Genomic DNA, 8,216 nt, shown 5'->3' with positions numbered 1-8,216 from the left:
CTGGCCCAGGGGACTAATCCTTGCCAATCTGCACCCGCCCTAGTCTCTGACGGTGGCAGAAAACTCAAAGTGGCTCTGGAGACCCAGGAGTGATGGAGCCCCCCCTTCCCCCAGGGACAGCTTCTTCTCATCCTGGGTCCAGGTGAATGAGACCCATTCATCCCGGCTTCAACCATATTTCAGGGGCTCTGGGCCCTCCCCAGGGTCCACTTCAGAACCAGAATCCTGGGCTGACTGGAGGTGTTTCCAACACTCTGCATCTCCAAGGTGGTACTCCTGACCCCAGGTCCCGTGTCATTATTCAGCCCCAAGCCCCTCATAAATCACATGACACTCCAGAGGAAGACCTTGGGTCCTGCTGGTCACAGCTTTCTGCCTGGCTTCAAGCTGCCATTTTGCTCCTCTGCCTCCTTCCCACCCCCCTTGTCCTCCTTCAGTCCCCGGTTTGTGCTCCCCATGGCTACTGGAGAGAACTGCTGCTTCCCAGCCAAGCCCCCATTGCTTTCCTTCCAGCCTTAGAATGAATTTTGGGCCCCTGAGATATGCATGCTCTTCTCCCCCCACCTCTCTCCCATTTCCTCCAGCCATACCCCCCACCCCCACTCCATTCCAGCCACACTAGCCTTCTTGCTTTCCTTAAAAACACTCAGCTCACTTCACTGAGAGTCTTTTGCACGTGTTATATCCTGAGCTGGTAATGCCATTCCTGAACCTTTCACATGGCCTGGACCCGCAGCAGCCCAACTTCCCATCTGTCTTGTCCTCAGCCACACCCAGGAAATCTCTATCCCAGAGACTATGACTGTGTCTCCTACAGCAGGCGCTCAGTAAATGCGGGATGGAAATATAATGTTGCATGATTTGCCCAAGGTCACACAGCCAGCAACTGCCTGAGCTACACCCAGGGAGAGAGCATCAGGGAGACCGCAGGGAGGGAATCTGGCTGCTCAGGCCCACGCCCTCTATCCAGCCTTTTCAGGAGTTGAGACACAAAGGGGCCCTGTTGGAGGACAGAAGGTGGCACAGACATCCTGCTGCCAGCATCAGGTGTCAGCAAAAGGCCATAGTGACCTGAAAGCAGAGTCCTATAGAGGAGGCTGAGCCATCCCCAGGACCCACACAGCACCCAGGGAGAAGGCACCCTTGGGGCAGCCAGGGCAGTGCAAGTCCTCATAGGAGTCCCCGCAGCTGGCTCCCCAGGGACCTCCAGGATCACCAGAAGGGGCTTGAGAGGGAAACTGGGGTGCTGAGGGATAACGTACAGCCTAGCACTATCATTGGGGGTAGTAGCTTTTGGTCACTGTGACAGTGCTGATGGATTGTAACGGCTGCCTGGAGCTGAATGCTGACCACAGAATTCTGAGCTGCATTTCAGAATTTCCTTCCTCAGAAGGAAATGCCAGGACCCATCAGCAATGCTGGGCAGAGGCGCTTGGTATGGGAGCCTGGCTGTGTGGGGCCAAGCATTTCCCACCTCTGCTGGGTACTGCGGGAGCCGGGCCAGGCATGAGGGTTGCCAGAACCATGTGACTCACACACACACACACACACACACACACACACACTGAGCTCCCTCACACTCTTTCCCTCCTATCTTGCCTGCCCTGGAGCGTGCGGGCAGCATCACCACAGCACCTTCGTGGACGCCTGTAAAGCCTGCGTGCCTTGGCTAAGGCACAGGACAGAGCCAAGGTCCAGGTCCTCTGGCTGCTCAGCCCATGGCACGCAGCAGGACCTTCCAGGACAAAGGCCCCCCCACAAAGCTCATGCCCTTAGACTTTGAACTCCGTGCCTGGAAGGTGATCCCGAGGGAAACCCTGGCTGCAAACGAGTCTGGAGGCAGAGGTCAGGGGTTGGCGGGGGCCCGAGTGGTCATTTTCCCAGATCAGTGAAGACTTGACCTCTTGAGCAATGGGCTCACTCATTTACTCAAAGTATATTGACTGGGGGCCAAAATTGGCAGCACCTTGTGGGGAAATGTAGCTCCTTAATGGCCCCAATGACTGGACACGACAGTCCCCCAGCTAGCAAGGTCGTCAGAGTCGCCTGACGTAGTTATTCTGAACGCAGATCCCCTGGGTACCACATCTCACCTTCTGAATCAGAGGCTCTGGGGTTTGGGGCCTGCAGTTCTAAGGCTCTCAGGCAATGCTGTTTGGGGGTTCTAAGAACTCTCAGAGGCAAACATGGGGAAGACCATTAGGACTTGGGTTCCAGAGCTGGACAGACCTGAGGTCCATGCCTGGCTGGGTGCCCTCCCCCCCGCCCCCGTGCTGAGTGTGTTACAGCCGGCCAAACACCGAAAGTTCAGCACGGGGTGGGAAGATACTGCGATGCGGAGGAAGAGCAAGGTAGAGAACAGCAGGTAGAGCGTGATCCTATTTCTGTCAAAGATAAATAAAAAGCATGCCCGTGCAAGCGTTTGTGGGTACATGCATGCCCCCGTCTGTGTGTGTTTGTAAGTTTGTGTGGGTAAAAAGCAAAGAGGCCCTAAGGACAGACCCCTTGGGGATTTTGCGGCGTGGGACTGAGGAGGACTCTTAGTTTCTACTTTAGAGATTTCTCTTTTGTTGGAATTTAGTGCCAGTGAACATGATCGACTCTTACAAACCAAAAAAGGCAAAACAAAATTCCATCTTGAAAAAAATACCGTTGAGGTGGGGGGGATGCATTTTTAGGAAGGCGCTTTTTCTCATGATTTCCCATAATTATGTAAAGCTACCCCTGTGTTTCATAAGCCTGGCTGCCACCCTGGGATGTTTTTGGGTTGGGAGAGAACCCCCAGGCGTTGGGTGCTCCCCCTCCTGTCCTAGCTTTGCTCTCCGTGTGACGTGGAGGGCAGAGCTCCCCTGAGGTGCTCCTGCACGTCCCCTGAGCGGGCACTGATGAGGCGTGAACGGCCGCGAGCAGTTGTGTTCCTGAGTGACAGCGCTGGGCATCGCTTTGGCAGGGCCAGGCCTGCGGGTGTCTCCTGGGGCACGCCTGGCCCGGGCATGGAGGGCCACAGGCCAGCACTGGGCTTGCAGTGGAACCGGCATCCCAGTCTGGGTCCTTGGGACACATTCCTTGACTGCAATCCAGGACTGTGGACTGCAGGGACCTGGGATAATTCCTGTGTGTGTGTGAGTCCAGCCTTACGCCCCCCAATGTCAAGCAGAGGGCCCGCTTGTGGGTACTCTCTACAGGCTTGGACTTTTTTTTTTTTTTTTTAAGATTTTATCTATTCATTTGAGGTAGAAAGCAAGATCCAGAGTGAGAGGTGGGGAGGGGCAGAGGGAGAAGCAGACTCTCCTCTGAGCATCAGGGAGCCCAACTTGGGACTCGATCCCAGGACCCCGGGATTATGACCTGAAGGCAGATGCTTAACCAACTGAGCCACCCAGGCGCCCCTATAGGCTTATACATTGATTAAGTGTGAATAAATCCATCTCTTCTCTCAATGCCCAAAACTTCCTTTGGCATTTTTGGGAAAATGCTTCTTTCAATAATGTTGCCCCCCAGGAAGGTTCAACTCACTCACGAGAACTCTGAGGTTTTTTTTTAGTTGACTTTTGTTTTTGCTTTTGCTTTTAAAAACAGTTTTTTCCCCTCCTAAATAAAAAAGTAAAACATGCCTTACCTAGAAGGCATAGAAAATTTAAAAGTAAACTAAAATCATGCGTAATCCCACCCAAAGAGGACCACTGTTAGAGTGGTTTATTCCTTTGACAAATACTGATTTTTGAGGATTGTTATGAAGAAAATAAAACAGGGTCAAGGGTCAAGGTCTGAAGAGGGGCTGGAAAATGGGAGCAGGGCACATCTGGACCTCAGGTATCAGGTGAGGCTGAAAACAGGTAGAGTCATTGCTCAATATGTGTTTGCTCTTGCGGGTTCTTTTTAAAAAAATATTATTTTTAACACATTGTCAGGATCATATACAATTTGCCATTTTCTCCTACATTTTCCCACTAGCATTGTAAAATTCTTCCAAGACATCATTTTTACTAGCTGTGTATTGTCTTATCATAGAGCTATGTCCCCATTTACTCGCTATCCCTCAATGATGGATGTTTGGAGTGTCTCCATTTTTCACCATTATACATTACCCTGCAGGAAACATTTTGGTACCTAACCTTTGCCCTCCTGGCAGGTTGTCTCCAGAACCAGAGTTCTAAATGGGAAAGTACTGGGTCAGAGGGTGGCAACTCTTCTAGAGCTCTTGATACATATTTGGCAAAGAGCTCTCTAGGAAGTGGTTCTGTGACTCAAGTCACCTTTGTCTCTCAATGGAGAGGTCCCAGGGTGTGCTCAGGGGAGAGAGTGGAGGAGGGAATCGGAGACCTTCATGGCCTTGGGTGGATCCCTGCCCTTCTCAGGCCCGCAGTTTCCAAATACCTAGAAAATGGGCTCATTCTTGCAACACAGAGGTTGAGTTCTCCCTTTGCGCCAGGCTCTGAGAGCTGGGTTAGAGCCCCGTGGGGCTACTCTCTGCCTGGAGGAAGCCAACTGGACTGAGTTGAGCAGGGCTGGACAGCTACTGTCATTTTCACAGGCTTGTGAGCTCCTCCTGGCAGTGTTGTGCTGGCGTTGAGAGGTGTTGGACCCTCGTGGCCCGGATGCCAAGGGAAGATCGATGAGAAGAGAGGATTCTGAATTGAGTTTTGCAGATGGCTTTCTCCAGGACATCTGCAGAGCCTGGGGTCCTGGGCACTGGGTGAGAGTACCACGTGAGGGAGGCACCTGTGGGGAAGGGAACCTGGAGACAGGAGGCAACTCACCCAGCACATGCGCTTCCTTCCTTTCTCATGTATGCAATGCTTCTTTTTAAAAATCATAGCTTCCCTGAGATATAGTTAACACATCACAAAATTCACCCTTTTAAAGTGTACAGGTTTGTGATTTTTGGAATTGTGCAATCATTACCACCACCTAGTTTTAGGACATTTTTTTTTTATCACCGCAAATAGAAACCCACACCTATTAGTAGTTGCTCCCTACGTTCCCCTCTCCGCCATGCCAGGGCTACCTCTCTTACTTTTGGTATCCGTGAACTGGCCTGCTCAGGACATTTCAGATAGATGGACTCCTGCGATACGAGGTTTGCGGGGACTGACTCCTTTCACTTAATGTGGTCAAGGCTCATCCGTGTACAAGTCCATAGTGGTGTTTTATCCCCGTTTTATTGAGGAGTCGTTTTCCATTGTAGGGATCTGCCACGTTTGGTTTATCCATTTATGGGTTGATGGACATTTGGGTTGCTTCCACATTTTTGCTGTTATGAATAACGCTGTTTTGAATGGTGATGTAAAAACGTCTGTGGATACGGGTTTTCAATTCTCTGTGGTTTACACCTAGGAGTAGGTTATCTAGTAATTCTGTGCTTACCTGTGTTAAAAACAAAATTCGCCTGAGTAAATTCAAAGATCTGATTGGCTCCATTCAACGACTCATGAGTTGGGCAGCATCCCACCTAGCAAGTAGAATAGAGCAGAAGGCTTTCGTAGGCAGATGGGGACAGAGACAAGGAAGTCATAAACAGAACAAAGGATTATTTCAGGCAAGGTCACCCTTTTGGTGGAAGGGGGTGAAGGAGTTTATTACACAGACTACCTCACTAGTGCTGGTGAGGAAATTCCAGACGGATTGGTTTAAAATTCCACTCGTGAGAGAGGCTGGCTCTGCAATTAAGTTAGGTGTCAAGTCTTGGTTTGCTTATATGGGATTTAGCACAAATGACTCCTTTTGAGTCTATTGTGTCTTTTTTAAACAAGTATTTGAGGAACCACCAGAATGTTTTCCAAAGTGGTTACACCATTTTGTGGTAGATGAGGGTGGATGAGGGTTCCAATTTCCCCATATCCTTGTCAACATTTGTTATCATCTGTCTTTTTTTATTTTAACCATCTGGTAGATGCCAAGTGGTATCTTGTGGTAGTTTAGTGATTTATTGCTTAAAAAAATTATATAAGTAACACATGTTCTGTATAGAAAATTAGGAAATTTAACAAAAATACTGTGATGGTTGGGGCGCCTGGGTGGCTCAGTCGTTAAGCTCAGGTCGTGATCTCAGGGTCCTGAGATCGAGCCCCACATCGGGCTCCCTGCTCCGCGGGAAGCCTGCTTCTCCCTCTCCCACTCCCCCTGCTTGTGTTCCCTCTCTCGCTGTGTCTCTCTCTGTCAAATAAATAAATAAAATCTTTAAAAAAAATACGGTGATGGTCTGTTTTATGTTCAGTTTGGCAAGGCTACCGTCTCCCACTTATTCAAACAGTAACCTAGGTATTGCTGTGAAGGTGTTTTATAGACGTGATTAAAGTCCATGATCAGTTGACTCTCAGTAAAGGAGATTATTGTAGATATAACCTGGGGCGGATCTGATGCAGTCAGTTGAGAGGCTGAAGAAAACAAGTGGGGTAACTGGCTGGCTCAGTCCGTACAGCATAAGACTCTTGATCTCAGGATTGAGTTCGAGCCCCACGATGGGAGTAGAGATTACTTAAAAATAAAATCTTAAGGGGCACCTGGGTGGCTTAGTCGGTTAAGTGTCCCACTTTCATTTCGGCTCAGGTCATGGTCTCAGGGTTGTGAGACTGAAACTTGTCCACGCTGAGCATGGAGCCTGCTTAAGATTCTCTCTCTCTCTCTCTCTGCCCCTCCCCCACCCCACTCTTAGGCACTGGCATGCTCTTTCTCTGTCTCTAAAAAATAATTACATAAAATAGGGGCACCTGGGTGGCTCAGTTGTTAAGCGTCTGCCTTGGCTCAGGTCATGATCCCAGGGTCCTGGGATTGAGTTCCGCATCTGGCTCCTTGCTCCACGGGAAGCCTGCTTCTCCCTCTGCCTGCAGCTTCCCCTGCTTGTACTCTCTCTCTCTCTCTCTCTCTCTCTCTCTGACAAATAACATCTTAAAAAAAAATAACATAACATAAAAATAAAATAAAATCTTTAAAAAAAAGTGGTTGTACCTATAGCAGCAAAGCCTCCGGTGCCTGAGAGCCCAGCCGCCCTTCTGGATGCCTGCCTGCATGTTTCCTACCTGCCTAGCCAGTGCCCACAATGATGAGCCAGTCCCTTGCAGCAAAGCCCTTAATATAGGTCTCCTTCGAGTTCTGCTTCTCTGGACCCTGACTGACACACACACAGAAGGAAACCTCAGTCCCCCATAATCTCACCATCCAGAGATCACCACAATCAACATTTTCTGTGTATTTCCTTCTAGTCTTCCCCCACCCACCTCTTTTCTACCCATGAACATAAATATTTAAAATAAGGTCTCTGGCTGCCTGGCTGGCTCAGTCAGGCAGCATGCAACTCTTGATCTTGGGGCTGTGAGTTTGAGCCCCACGTTGGGCATAGAGATTAATAAAAAAACACAATAAAAAAAAACGCAATTAAAAAAATGAAATAAGGGGGGCGCCTGGGTGGCTCAGTCGGTTAAGCAACTGCCTTTGGCTCAGGTCATGATCCCAGGCATTTGGGGTCGAGCCCCGCATCGGGCTCCCGGCTCAGCGGGGAGTCTGCTTCTCCCTCTCCCTCTCCCCCTGCTTGTGCTCTCTCTCTCTCAAAAATAAATATAACCTTTAAAAAAAATTAAATAAGGTCTCAAACCCTTCATACATCTTGCTTTTGTTTTCATCACTGTGCATCTTAAATCTTCCCCCACAGAGTCCGTGGTGTGGAGGAAGGTCAGTTGCTGTCCCCTTTGGGTGGACACTTGCATTGCTCCTGGGTTTATGCTGGAACAGACCATACTGGTGCTTTTGCTTCAGCCAGCGCTGTGCTTCTGGGAGAGAGGCCTTTGTTTGCGCTGCCACTGTAGACGGGATCCTGGGTCTGCTTGGCCAATCCCAGGACCAAACTGGTGGTGGTGATGGTGGGGGGGTGACCCTCGGCGTCACCCTAGAAGGCCTGGGGCTGGAGAGACCTGGCACTAATGAAAGGTGAGCACTGGTGTGGCGCCCGGCCAAGTGCTGCCAGGCCTGCTTTCCTTGTGCACAAAGAAAAGGTGCCTCGTCATTGCAACTTGCAGTCTGAGCAGCAGGGCCTGGGCACCTCCCTGGGTGGGGAGCAGGGAGCTGCCTCGACAGCCCTGTCAGCTCCTTCCCAGGGGCGCCGTGCCAGGCCGGGCTTGGGCGGCGTTGTGGGCACTCAGGTCACGTTTAGGGCGGTTGGGCCCCGCCTTGCATGGTCTGCAGGGTGGAGTGGGGAGAACCTTGTCCTTTTCTCTGCCAGC

This window comes from Eumetopias jubatus, unplaced genomic scaffold (genome assembly GCF_037043125.1).
Source record: "Eumetopias jubatus isolate StellerSeaLion01/CBP00866 unplaced genomic scaffold, mEumJub1_p1.0 scaffold_1, whole genome shotgun sequence".
NCBI lineage: Eukaryota > Metazoa > Chordata > Mammalia > Carnivora > Otariidae > Eumetopias > Eumetopias jubatus.
Note: the sequence above shows the minus strand (reverse complement) of the source record.